At 44.4% G+C, this 13,601-nt stretch overlaps 1 protein-coding gene and 2 pseudogenes across 1 annotated transcript in view; 1 reads left to right on the forward strand and 2 right to left on the reverse strand.

The window, feature by feature from the left end:
• Positions 1-13,601, forward strand: part of GXYLT1 (glucoside xylosyltransferase 1) — a 49,131-nt gene that overhangs the window by 28,504 nt on the left and 7,026 nt on the right. The window lies entirely within an intron of this gene.
• On the reverse strand, positions 7,406-7,504 carry LOC115868575 (annotated as a pseudogene).
• On the reverse strand, positions 10,222-11,498 carry LOC105979428 (annotated as a pseudogene).

Below are 13,601 nucleotides of genomic sequence, written 5' to 3' on the forward strand. Positions count from 1 at the left end.
GAGGTCAGCTGGCCAAGTATCAGGTTCAGTCCAGCATAATCAAGATTACAGTGGTCTCTGCCTGATAGTAAGGCTGTTAGAGACTCTTGCCTATGGCTAGAGGGGATCTGCCAGCGGCTCAGTCTGACTAGATACTCTGCAAATGGGTTTTGGGCTCCCACTGTCCCCCATAGCCTTCTGCAAATTGGATGTTCATAGTTTTAGCTCTGATATTTTTCCCTTTGCTATATTCGAGTTTTGTAATTGTCATCTTTGAATCATACAAGCTAGTGTGCTTCCTCCATGTTCACTTAGTTGACTCCTTGCTTTGAGGGCTGCTTGTTTGATTAGAAGCCTCTAAAGACCACAGATAACCTTTCGATTGATAGCCAGGCACCATCTACTTTCTTTACCACACTTTGCTGTAGCACCCTTATCTTCAGTAATCCTTTTTTCTTGAAGGTGAGTATCGAGCAGGGCCATGTTATCAGAACTAACTGTTCTTCAATTGGGGCTAGAGTTAAGTAGAAGCCCAGACTCCATCTGCTTGTCCATGGGGTTTGCATGTCTCTGGTTTACTTTGGCAGTCATAATAAGACAAAATCAAAACACTTTAAGACCAGCTGCACCAATATCCGCCATAAGCCAACCAGCAACCAAACAAATAGCACACACACACTAAGGGGAAAAAAAAATAAAGAAAAGCACAACATAATTCTTTTTTTTTTAACAGCACAATTCTTAATGCCTGTACCAAAATCCTAAAATGGCATGTAGATACAATATTTTTCTAAATTCCAGTGACTTTCCAGCTTTAAATTTGGAGGCATTTTTAAAAACAGGTTAAGTACCATTATGTTCAAATGTTGAAGCTGTTACATCTTAAGTCCCAGTAATTCACAATTTAATGTCACACACACTACATACTCAAATGTTCGACCCTTCACAGCACATAAGAAAGTTACCAGGAAACCATGACCACAGGTGTTACAGAATGCACAGTTCTGACAAGAAAGCCACAATTACAGAGTGGGTTTCAGACAACTCTACTAAAAAACCAACAACTTGGAAACACTTTAAATGGCCAAGTCATATAAATGCATGACAGTGACTCCAAATTGCCATTAAGTATTGTTTTGTGTTAGGGAATAAAAAGACTCTCGACCCCCACCCCTTCCCCGGTCCCATGGAATGTTACTTGTACACATAACACAGTCAAATTTTCCCACAATTCAACATCCCCACTGTTTTCTGGTTGTACCAAAAAATAAACAACCAGTCAATGATTTTATGTCTTAAAAAAAAAAAAGCATGAAGTGGGATTTCCTCCTTAAAAATGTTTCTAGAGCTACTATAAAGCTTGCATTTGCAAAATAGTTAATAAAAATATTCCCCTCGATTGAACATGAAGGAAGCTAAGAGGGCCCACTGACAAGACGTGGTCGATAAATGTTAATCAGACTTGGCTGCTTTTTCTCCTGCTTCATCAGAGGCTGGACTCCTTGTTTTTCAGCAGGTAAATCTTTAGGTTCTTGGTCAGCTCCTTCCGCCTGGTTTCCCTTTGCTGCCCCTTTCCCTTTGGCTTGCACTTTTTTGTCTGAAGATTTATCCTCTCCTGGTGCCTTTTTTGGCTTCATCTCCACTTCGTAGGCGCAGGGTGTGCTGACAACCTCACCAATCTTCTTGGACGCCTCCTTGACTGCGCCTTCACCGAGCTGACCTTCCTTTTGAACTTACTGGCTGTGGGGAGGGCTCGTGCTGGATGCCTGCGGACCTTGGGGCACTGAGAGCTTTCTCAAAGCTGGTTTGCCTGACCACTGTTTGTGTTTTTTATAGAGTGTATTAGCTTTGTAATTTAGCTTAGGTGATCTTGAGATACCCTACTAGGAACATGGACTGTCTTTTCCATTGGTATCTTCCAGGAATGTTTTATAGTTTTCTTCATACACATTTTGAACTTACTTTATATTTGTGCTTACATATTTTATCTTTGTTGGCACTGTAAATGAGGTTTTGTCTTCAAGCCTTTGCTTTCTATTGGCTTTATAGGGAAGATTGCGCCTGTCCCAGATACTTGCTCTTCTCCATTTTTCTTTTTGTTTTCATGGTCCCCCTTTATGTCATTTAGCTGGTTGGTGGGGAAATGCTTATTCATCTGGTATTGCCAGTCTGATGCATGAGCAATTCTCGTGACTATGCTGCGGACCAAAGCTTGAGGCATATCCAAAGAGGATTTGGATCTATACTTTTGCCTAATGAGCCATCTCATTGTCAACTCATTCTTGGAGACCGAGGAAGAGATGCATGTCACCACTCAGTTCTATGGTAGATGAGCTCATGGTTCTGCCGGACTGTCAGCCTAAAGAGTGACGACAAGCAAACGGAATGCTGGTTTGTTGGACTGAAGGGAGAAGAGCTACAAAGCCTGCTGCGTTCACGTTCTTCTTCTTATTTGCTAGTGACAGAAAACCTCTGGTTTAGTACAGCTCATTGATAGGAATGAGAATAGAAGTACTGAACTATACTGCCTTATGACAGACTGAAAGTGTAACGTAAGAGCCTGATGACTTCTCCCTGAAGGGTCAGAGGAGGCTCATCGCTGACCTGGAAGTAGGCCCCACAGCATGAGGATGAGTGTGCTGGGTGAGCAGGAGCAGCCTGGGTAGAGAAGACTGAAGAAGTGAGCAATTGAGTCAGACAGGAGGCTGACTGGGCTGTCGGATGAAGATGGGAAGTGTAGATGGGGATGTCCTGGTGCTGTGAAGGAACTGAATTTTCTCTAGGAAATCTATGCTTCTCAAACTAAGTACTAAGTACTGTAGTACTGTAAGCTCACTGTTAAATTTTTCTTTAAATTTGCCAACTAAAGTTTCTGTTTTTGAAATCATTTTATTGGGGGCTAGTACAACTCTTAGCACAATTCATACATACATCCATTGTGTCAAGGACCTTTGTACATTTGTTGCCATCATCATTTTCAAAACATTTTCTTTCTACTTGAGCCCTTGGTATCAGCTCATTTTCCCCTTCCCTCATGAACTCTTGGTAATTTATAAATTATTATATTTTTCATGTCTTACACTGACCGATGTCTCCCTTCACCCACTTTTCTGTTGTCCGTCCCCCTGGGAGGGGGTTGTATGTAGATCATTGTGATCGGTTCTCCCTTTCTCCCTCCACCTTCCCCTTACCTTCCTGGTATCGCTACTCTCGATATTGGTTCTGAGGGGTTTATCTGTCCTGGATTCCCTGTGTTTCCAGCTCTTATCTGTACCCGTGTACATGTGCTGGTCTAGCCAGATTTGTAAGGTAGAATTGAAGTTGTGATAGTGGGGGGCGGGGGTAGGGGTGGGGAGGAAGCATTAAAGAACTAGAGGAAAGTTGTAAGTTTCAACGGTGTTATACTGCACCCTGACTGGCTTGTCTCCTACCTGTGACCCCTCTGTAAAGGGATGTACAATGCCTATAGATGGGCTTTGGGTTTCCACTCCACACTCCCTCCTCATTCACAATATGATTTTTTGTTCTGGGTCTTTGATGCCTGATACCTGATCCCATCGACACCTCATGATCACATAGGCTAGTGTCCTTCTTTCATGTGGGCATTGTTGCTTTTCTTAATAATTATCGTGATAGCACTATTCAAAGAATGATAAATTTAGTGTTGATGCTCATTTTAATGCAGTAGACCTTATGTGCCCTCAGGAATCTATATAATATTTTAATAGTGCTTTATTATGGGTTGTCAGAGGTGATAAAAATGAAGAAAAGTACTTTTGGGGGTCTGTGGCTTTGCAGGGTAGAAAGGAAATGCATTCCTATAAAAATATATGTTTTCTTTTGGTTTGATTGTTTCCTTTGAGCCTTTATAGAACCTATTTTTTTCCCCCTTCCCCCTTCCCAGACACGTGCGACTCTGCATGTGCCTCCCCCTGTATACCTAGAGAACCTATTATTAGTGAACTAAATCACCCTAGTTTTATTTGGAAAAGTCCAAATAAAATGGACTTGAATTTAAAAAAATAAATTACATCTTTAAAATGATGCCAAATACTGAATTAATGATTTTTGTGTTTGTTTTGGGTCTGTCTTAACTACAGCTTGTATCTATCCAATTTTCAACTTAATGAAATTAATATTTTATGGTACTCTTGGATACTGTTTTTACATCTCCTTATCTATAATTCAACGAGAAATGTAATTTTTTAAAGAATTGCATTCAAACAAGGGTAATTATGCAAGTTCAGACAGAAGCTTAGTCATAGCTGTAGAATGCAGTGCACCATCTATGAATTATGAAAGATACAAACTCTGTTTTAATATATAAATGCATGGCTATGTTCTCCTGCAAATCAGTTTTTATAATCCATAAATATTTGTTAAATATTAGTAGTTGAATGAATAAAAATACTTTAAGTCTGGGACATGCAAATTCAAAATAGAAACAAAATGTTTTCTTGCTCCATAAGGTATTTTCTACTTTATGTATTTCATTCTGAATTCTGTTTCTCCAAGTTTGTGTTAACTTTGATTTAATTTGCACCCTGCTTGTTGTCACATTACTGTCTATGCAAGGGAGTCTTGGGTATGGGGATCATTGTCTTAAGTATTTCTATTTCCCTAGCACAGTGTCTCCTGGTGTATGGTTAGCACTCAACATTGTTGGATTGAGGTGTCAATCTGCCATACTATCAAAACATGAACATGCTCAGAATTGCCTGATTGTGGCCATCCTAGCTTCACCTCTTCTCCCTGTCTTTCAGTGAACAGTCTTATCTAAGAAGCATAAGCATTCCTAGGGTGGAGTTGGGGACTGTGCAGGTGAGAAGAGGGAATGATTAACTGTGTTGAGAGAGTTTTGCCTGCAGAGCTGGCATTTCACCTGTGAGGGATGATGCGTTACCAGGCTGAGGGAAGGTGAAGACAAGTCAGGTGCAACATGCAAGAGGTTAAGAGGCCTAGAGACCGGTAAAGGCACACCCACCCAGATGCAGTTACGTACAGTACGCTGCTGCAGGGGCCCTGTAGTTTGTTAAAAAGGCAGAGTGCAATGTCTTCAGACTGTATTTATATAGGTGGACATTTTGATAGTTGATCTTCTTCCTTGAAAGCAAAATTGTTGTGTCAAATTAGGCCATAAAGAGGTCTAATTCCTGAGGCACTTTTTTTTCTCCCCCTTTTAAGTTGCATTTTTGGTGAAAGTTTTCAGAGCAAATTGGTTTTCCATCCAGCAATTCAGACACACTGTTTGGAGACGGATTGCAGCCCCACCAGGTGACAGCACTCTCCCCACCCTCCTCCTTGTGTTTAATGTTTCCATTTATCCTCCCCTTACCCCTGCCTTCTGGGCAGATGGGGTCCCTTTGATCTGATATATTGATTGTTTTATGGGGTGCAAAACTCCCTAGTGTGACTGTCTACCTTATATGCCTCCCTTTTGGCTGAAAGTTGAGCCAACAGGGTGAATTCAGTTCCAGGACTGATGTCTATGAAGGGCCTTCATCACTGGGATACCAGCAGTCTCGCAGACCAGTGAGCCTGGTTTTCTCTATTATTTTGAGAGGTACTTCTTTAATTTCAAGAAAATATTCACTAAAATTTAGACTATTCTTTTTCCAGTGAAGGAAAAGCGATAAATTACATAAATCATCGTGATTTATATCACCAAAGTGAATTAGCTGAATTGAAAGTACTTCATAATTCTGGGAATTGGCAGTCTCCTTCTGACTTTTAAATATCTTAGTAGTGCTTTTATTTTATTGTCAACTGCCAGCTGTTGCTGACTCAGAGTGAGGCTACAGGACAGGGTAGGACTGTCTCTGCAACAATAGAAAGACGCATGTTTCTCCTGGGTAGCAGCTGGTGCTTTCAGCTGTCAGCCTTGAAGTTAGCAGCCCAACTAAGCCACCAGGGCCCCTTGTTAAGGAATAGTAACACAAAATGCAGAGTTTGTCGTATTGGCCTCTTGATCAGTTGTTCAAGTATGCTTTTGTACATATTGAAATGTTTTTGTCAGTATTAATTGATAAAGGTCTCCCCCTTATTTTCTGACTACCACTGTAATCCCCCAAAAGATTTAGGCATACCTTAATGGTGCTGTCAGGTAGGCATTGGACTGCTAACCTCAAGGTTGGAGGTTCAGATCCACCACCCTCTCTCAGGGAGAAAGAGGAGGCTAACTGCTCCTGTAAAGAGGAATTTGTTTCTCTAATCTACCTAGACTGACACAACTCACAAGCCACTGCCATTGTGTTACGGTTCTCTAGAGAAAGAAAACCAGAACGCTAATAATTTTATATATATTTATACAGATAGATAGATGTATAACATAAGAAATAAACAGTTAATCAAATTATAAAGCAGTAAAAGTGGTTCAGTGCAACTCACTCCTGTGAGACAGTTATGAGACACTGGCAGCCCTTCAAGTCTTGAGGGCTGCTGGGTAGTGCTCTGTAGAGCAATTCAGGCTATCCGGGCACAGGCAGCAAACAGCAAGGCAGGTCACCAACAGCCAGCCAGATGACAGAGTCCGACAGTCCCCAGCTCAAGAGATGTAAATTCCAATAGTGTGGCAAAGCAGGTCTTGAAGGAACCTCAAATTACAGCGACACAGTCCACAGGTTAGGTGTCCCACAGGTAGTGTAGCTTGCAAATTGAAGCACAGAACAAGCAAGGCAGCCACACACTGGTCCGATGATCAAAGAACAAGAGACAAGAAAGGCGAGGCTCACCGAGCCATTTATCTCTGCCCTTCAGTTAATCCCACACATGTTCAATGACCATGTTGGCACAATAAGCGCTAACTATCTCACCTATGTAGGACCACTATAAATCAGAATCAACTCCATGGCAGTGGCTGGTGGGTTGTGTTAGTCTAGGTAGATTAGAGAAACAAATTCATAAACATGCATATGTATATAAGGGAGAGGTTTATATACAAGAGAAATTGAACATTGAAAAAACATCCCAACCCAGTCCAGTCCAAGGCTATAAGTCTGATATTAGCCCATATGTCCGATACCAATCTATAAAGTCCTCTTCAGACTCATGAAACACATGCAATGACGCCAAATGCAGGACCATCACAAGCCAGTGGGTAGAAAGTCTTTGGGTCCAGTGGTGTTGTAAGCATCTCAGCACTGGCAGGAGTCTCTCTGGCTTCTCCAGCTTCTGAGGTCTGGTTGCGTCCATGTGGCTTGTCTTCTGCAGTGTCTCCCAGAGAGTAGCAGAGAGAGGTGTCTTCTGCCTCCAAGGAGGAAGTACCAGATTTCCCAGAATTCTCAGGAGAAGGCCATGCCCCACAGAAGTCTCATTGGCTATCTCCAGATTGAGAGCCTAGACTCTACCTAATCCTTAAATTGACACCAGATTAGGTGACTACCACTTGGGTTTTATATACCACCTCGCACCTTACTCAGTTTTCCTTTAAGCTATCTCTGGCTTCACGAATTTGTCATCCTTGTGCAGGGGCCATGCTAATCTTCGTATCATTCCAATTTTATATAAGCTATCTATATTTTTCAGCAGGATTTTTGAAGCGGACTTGGCACGGTTTCTTTTGCTAGTTTGGATAAGCAAGGCTTAGGGAATGGTTTAGGAATTGGATTTTTGGAGCAAGACTGCTGATTTAGCCAGTTACAACTTTCTTTGTAACTGGGGAAATGATCTCTTCCTAGTTGGTGCCCTCGTGGGGTAAATGTGGGTCTCTTCATGGAAAGTCCAGCAGTTTGAACTCACCAGCTTGCTCTTTGGGAGAAAGAGGAGGCAGCCTGCTTCTGCAAAGAGTAACAGTCTAGAACATTCTACTCTGTTCTATTGGGTTGCTATGGGTTGGAATTAACTTGATGACAGTGGGCTTGGTTTTGACTTTTGAATTTCTTACCTTAGTTGCTTCAGTGTAAATTAGAGGTAATAATAATACCAGTTTCTTAAAGTTACTGTGATGATTAAATGTGTGACTACATACCAGATTCTTAGAATGGTGCCTGTTGCATTGTATTGTATGTATTGTTGCTGTTGGGTGCCAGTGAGTCTGTTCTGACCCATAACGATCCAGTGCGCAGCAGAACAAACCAGTGTCCAGTCCCGTGCCATTCTCTCAATTGTTTCTGTACTTGAGCCCATTATTGCAGCCAAAGTGCCAATCCATCTCTGCGGGCCTTCTCTTTCACTGTCCCTCTACTTTACCAAGCATGATGGTCCTTCTCCAGGAATTGGTCTCTCCTGACAACAAAGTACGTAAGACGAAGCATTGCTATCCTTTCCTCTAAGGGACATTCTGGAGGTACTTTTACCAAGACAGATCAGTTTGTCTTTCTAGCAGTTCATGGTACTTTGATTATTGTTATCTACTGTAACAATTCAAGTGCACCAATTCTTCTCCAATCTTCCTCATTCACTGTCCAAATTTCACCCACATATGGAGCACTTAAAATACCATGGCCTGGGTCAAGCACACCTTAGTCTGCAAAGTAACATTCTTGCTCTTCAGTTCTCTTAAAGAGGTTTTGTGCAGCAGATTTGTGCAGCAGTGCAATGCATCTTTTGGTCTCTTGCCTGCCGCTTCCATGTGCATTGCTTATGGATCCAAGCAAGACAGAATCCTCGACAACATCAACCTTTTTTCCATTTATCATGCTGTACCATATTGGTCCAGTTGTAAGGATGTTGGTCTTCTTTATATTGAATTATAACCCATACTTGTGTTAGGTAGGGTTCTCTAGAGAAACAAGACCAGGACACTTATGATTATATATATATGGATAGGTTTGTACAGTGAGTAGGAATGTAACAGCTAATTAGTCCACACAGCAGTACAGAGGGTTCAGTTCAACTCATGTGGGCTGTTGGGTCCAAGGTCAGGGAAGCAGACGCAGAGTCCTGCCTGGGGCAAGGCAAGCAGAGTCTGCCCACAGGCAGCAAGCAGCAGGGTGGGTCATCAATAGTCAGTAGCTCAGGAGCTTAGTGAAGCAGGCCCATGTGGGGTAAACCAGCCCCCACAACTAATAACAGGTTTGGTGGGCTCAATAGTATGGTTAAAAAATATATATAAGATTATAGTAAAGTCATAGAGAAATAGGAGCAGTAGGAAAGAGAGTAAAATGAAGGAGTCAGACACATTTCATGGTAGCATGGTTACCTCCTGGACGGCTATGATCTCACCAGCCAGGTCCTCGCATAGCACCTGCAGAAAGGGAAGAAGGATTCCCTCTTTATTTCTGGCCAAGGCCCATATATACTTAGGGGCGTGATTACAGGTAACCACACACATCACAGGAAGGGGATGAGCTAGGGGTGTACACGTAATAGGAAGGGGAGGGACTAGGGGTATACATGTGACAAGAAGGGTGGACCCTAGACTCAATAGGGCAGCCTAACCTTGGTCATCCATGAGTGGGCTTGACCTCCCTGGGCTCTCCTTCAGGGAAACAATCTGCTATCCTTATCAGAAGGGAGTGGGCCCTACTTTAGGGTGGGACAGACTATACAGTCTGATTGCTCTAGATGGCTGACAACCCCCAGGGAGAATAACCTCTGACCTGCTTTCGTTGACCTCCAAGTGCTTAGTCATTTACCATGTGTGTAGCAAGCAGCTAGGTTTGGCATATATTTTGGGGAGACAACTTGGGAGAAATCCCACAAGCCCGGATAGGGTATCAAACGTAAGCAATGCAAGATGGAATCCACCAGTCTCAAGCTCAAGTGATGTACGCACCAGCAGTGTGGCAAAGTAGGTCTTGAAGGAGCCTCAGGCTCTAATGACACAATCCATGGATTGGCCTGCCCCACAGGTAGTGTAGTTCATAGGTTGAAGCAGAGAATTAGCTCCAGCAGCAGCACTCACACTCTAGCACATTCCGATCATCAGAGAGCGGGGAGCGGGCCTTGCTGAGCCATTTTTCTCTTCGCCCTCCACTCAAACTGCGACCTGATTAATCCCACATGTTCCTAGTGGTCAGGTTGACACAATAAACCTATTGGGATACTTAAGGCTGCAATTCTTGATCTTCATCACCAAGTACTTCCAGTCCTGATCACTTTCAGCAAGCAAAGTTGTGTCATCTGCATGTGCAGGTTGCTAGTAATCTTTCTTCTAATCCTGATGCCACATTATTCTTGGTATAATCTGGTTTATCTGTTGATTTGCTCAGCATATAGATTTTTTTTGTTTGGTTTTTTTTCATCTTCAGATGTAAGGAATTAATAGGTAGGGGAGACTGAGGCAGGCCCAGTTATAGCAGACATACAGGGGCAGGGAGGTGGGGGGCAGGTAGTAAATTTGGTCTTGAACTTGGTGGGGTAAGAAAGGATCCTTGAGTCTGGGGTGTGGGGTGCAGCAGGAAGAAGGCCCGGTCTGGGGAGGGCCTGAGGGTGGTCTGGTGGGGGGAGGCCACAGGGCCCGCCCCTCAGTGCTGAGGAAAAGGCACTTGGCTCAGTCTCCTTCAGCCCACAGCCCACCTGAGGAGATGGGAGTCCCCGAGCCCCTTTCAAGGGCCTGGCAGCCGCTGCTGATTGAGCTTCTGGAAGAAGCTTTTGCCAAACTAAGTGCTGGTCATAATAGCACAGGAAGGGGTGGCCTCGATGATCCGGGGCAGGAAGCCTGCAAAGAGCCCCTTGGTGCCCGACTCGGCCCGGATCCTCCGCAGCAGCACCCAGGTGGAGTGGACCCGTGGTGGCCTCACTCTCAGAGCCTCCACTGTGCCCAGCGCGACCTGGTGCCGGGTCTTCACCACGTCAAAGGGCAGAGTCAGGATGGCTGCCACCGTCCCTGAGATTCCGCCAGCCACAAAGCTGATGCCCACGCATGTCTGGTCCTTTGGCCTGGGCCCATTCAGCCAGCTCTTCACCAGCTCGTAGTTGAACCAATACAGGGCTGAGAAAGGCACGTCCCGAAGGGCGGTGGGCCCCCAGCCCAGCCACAGGGAGCGCCAGCCGTCCCTGGCCACTGCGGCCTGCACACAAGCGCCCAGCTCCCAATAGGACACATGCTGAGCCTGTAGCTTCGTCCTCACCAGCTCCAGGGGGCTGACCACAGTCACAGTGCCCAAGCGGGCCAGCCACCATGGGGTCATAGAGGTCAGAGGTCAAGGCTCGGTCACACAGGAAGGTCTTGAGTTGGTCAAAGGAGGTGAAGTAGATGGCAGTGGCCGGCACAGTCATCACCAGGCCACTCCACAGGGTCCTGGCGCCCTCGTGCTGCACAATCTTCACAAGGCATCCGTGGTGCTGGTGAATTGGGTGGGGTCATGAAACCAGGTGGCGCAGTGCGCGCTGTGTGGGCACAGGTAGAGGGACTCCAGGACACCGTTGCAGTACAGGAGGCACTTCCATTTGATGTAGGAGAAGCTCCAGAGTCTAGAGGGTGACTTCAGTTCGGTGGCCACCGAGGGGCGCTGGGACTGCAGACGCACCTTCACCGCGTCCAGGGGCGTCATGAAGAGAGAGGTGACCACTGCTCCAGTGCCAGAGGCCACCATTTGTTGGAGGGGGCTAATGCCCCCCGGGTCCTGGTCAGCCATCTTGTTGTAGTCTCGATCCAGCTGTGGCTTCAGACACCTCCCATCAAACTTCTGAAGCCAAGTGTTGTCAACTCTGCTCTGCCGCTGAAGAAACTGCGGCTCGGGGAGGAGACGACCCGCCCAAGGTCACTTGGACATGTTCGCAGCCTTTGAAGCCCCATCATTGCTTCTCAGCATACAGATTGAACAAGTATGGTGAGAGGATACAATTCTGACATACACCTTTCCTGATTTTAAACCACATAGTATTCCCTTGTTCTGTTCACACAACCACATCATGATCCATGTACAAGTTCCACATGAGCACAATGTAGTGTGCTGGAATTCCCATTCTTCTTGAGGCTTATCCATAGTTTATGACCCACATAGGCATAGTCAATAAAACGCAAGTAAATATCTTTATGTGTGTTAGCCATTATTATTTCCTCACTGATATTGTGTAAACTTCTCCCAACCCTTTTTCTGCCTTTGAAACAATTTTAGGCAATTATCTACAGTGTGTTAGTCTGGGTTGACTAGAGAAAGAAATTCATAGACACTCTTGTGTAAAAACTTTTTATCAAAGAGCAATTGTACATTAAAAAACATCCCAACCCAGTCCAGATCAAGTCTCTAAGTCCAATTTACCCCATATGTTGATACTAGTCCATGATTCCTCTTTTGACCCAGGCAGCCATGTAATGAGGCCGAATGCAGGAAGATCATGGGCCAGTGGGTGGAAAGTCTTGTGGATCCAGTGGTGGTGGAAACATCTGAGCACTGTCAGGGGTCTCCATATGGCTCCTCCAGCTCCACGGCTCTGGCTGCCATCAGCATGGTTCCATGTGGCTTGTCAACAGGAATGTGTAGCAGAGAAACAAAGCAGAGAGAGAGTGTATCTGGCCACCAGTGAGCTATTTGTCTCTGTTGCTCCTCCAAAATGAGGTCATCAGGCTCTGACCTGATTGACAGGCTAGATTCCACCCCCTTCACAAGTTGACAAGAGATTATGTAACTGCCACATGCAGTGTATGTGATTGGGTTTTTAAAAAAAATCTCAAGGGTGATGGATGCAATGCAGCCATTGCTTGTGATTTTCTTGCTTAAGAGAGATCGTTAAAACTTCCTTTGCATCTCTATACTCATGAAATCTGTGTTATAAATGTCTAAATCCATGCTACTCTCAGTAAACAGGCTGCTGCTCCTTACAGACTTACTAACTGCGATTGGGATGATGGTTACAGTCAGTGCATGGTAGTGAGCCTCAATGCTACATTTCCTTTAGGATCTTGCATTTTCTACTGGCTTCTAACGTTCCCACACAAGACCTATTAACAAGCCCGATTCATCTTTCTAGCTGAAGAGATGTACTTCTTGTTGTTAGTTGACAGCAAGTTATACACCTACTTGAAGATACTAAGGTAACTAACAAATTGCTTCCATTTAGCTACTACTAAAGTAGTGGCAAAATATGTCTCAGGATATGAATGTATTTGTGCAGTAAATTAAGACTCCATGGTCAAAATACATTTTGGAAGCAGTGGTCCAGTGAACACTCAACAGGTGTATTTTCTGATTGACTTTTTAGAGTTCCTCGTGTGTCAGTATGATCTTGCACGAAGAGGACATAACAGCTAGTAGTCCCCAAGGGGGCTCATCCTGGGACCCTGTCGTGGCGAGCCCCTGCAGTTAGGGTTCTCTGGGCAATGCTTTAGGATGCACAGCCTGTCGCCCTGCTCCATGCCTCCTCCTCCTCATTTCTTTCACACTGGTCTGCACACAGCTAGCAGAGCGATTCGGGGAACGTGGGCTGAGGCTAGGTATAAGACCCTACTCCCCTTAAAAATTTTTAGGTGGCAATATGCATGACCAAACAAGCCTACATCTGTTCACAAATTTTACATGAACAGCCCAGTGACGTTGGTTACACACTTCACATAGTGTCACCAGTCGCATGATCTGTACCCATGTTGTTTGGTCACCTTTGATTTAGGCTCACTGCCCTCAAAAGTTTTTAGCTCTGTTTTAAATGAACTATCCTCAGATTAAGATCATATACCTAATTTTTTGTAAGATATTTCTTTATATGAGTGCTGTATTCAAGACAAACATTCCTTATTAATT

Source organism: Echinops telfairi, unplaced genomic scaffold (genome assembly GCF_000313985.2).
Source record: "Echinops telfairi isolate 266 unplaced genomic scaffold, ASM31398v2 ScPeMD7_12;HRSCAF=54, whole genome shotgun sequence".
NCBI classification, from domain to species: domain Eukaryota; kingdom Metazoa; phylum Chordata; class Mammalia; order Afrosoricida; family Tenrecidae; genus Echinops; species Echinops telfairi.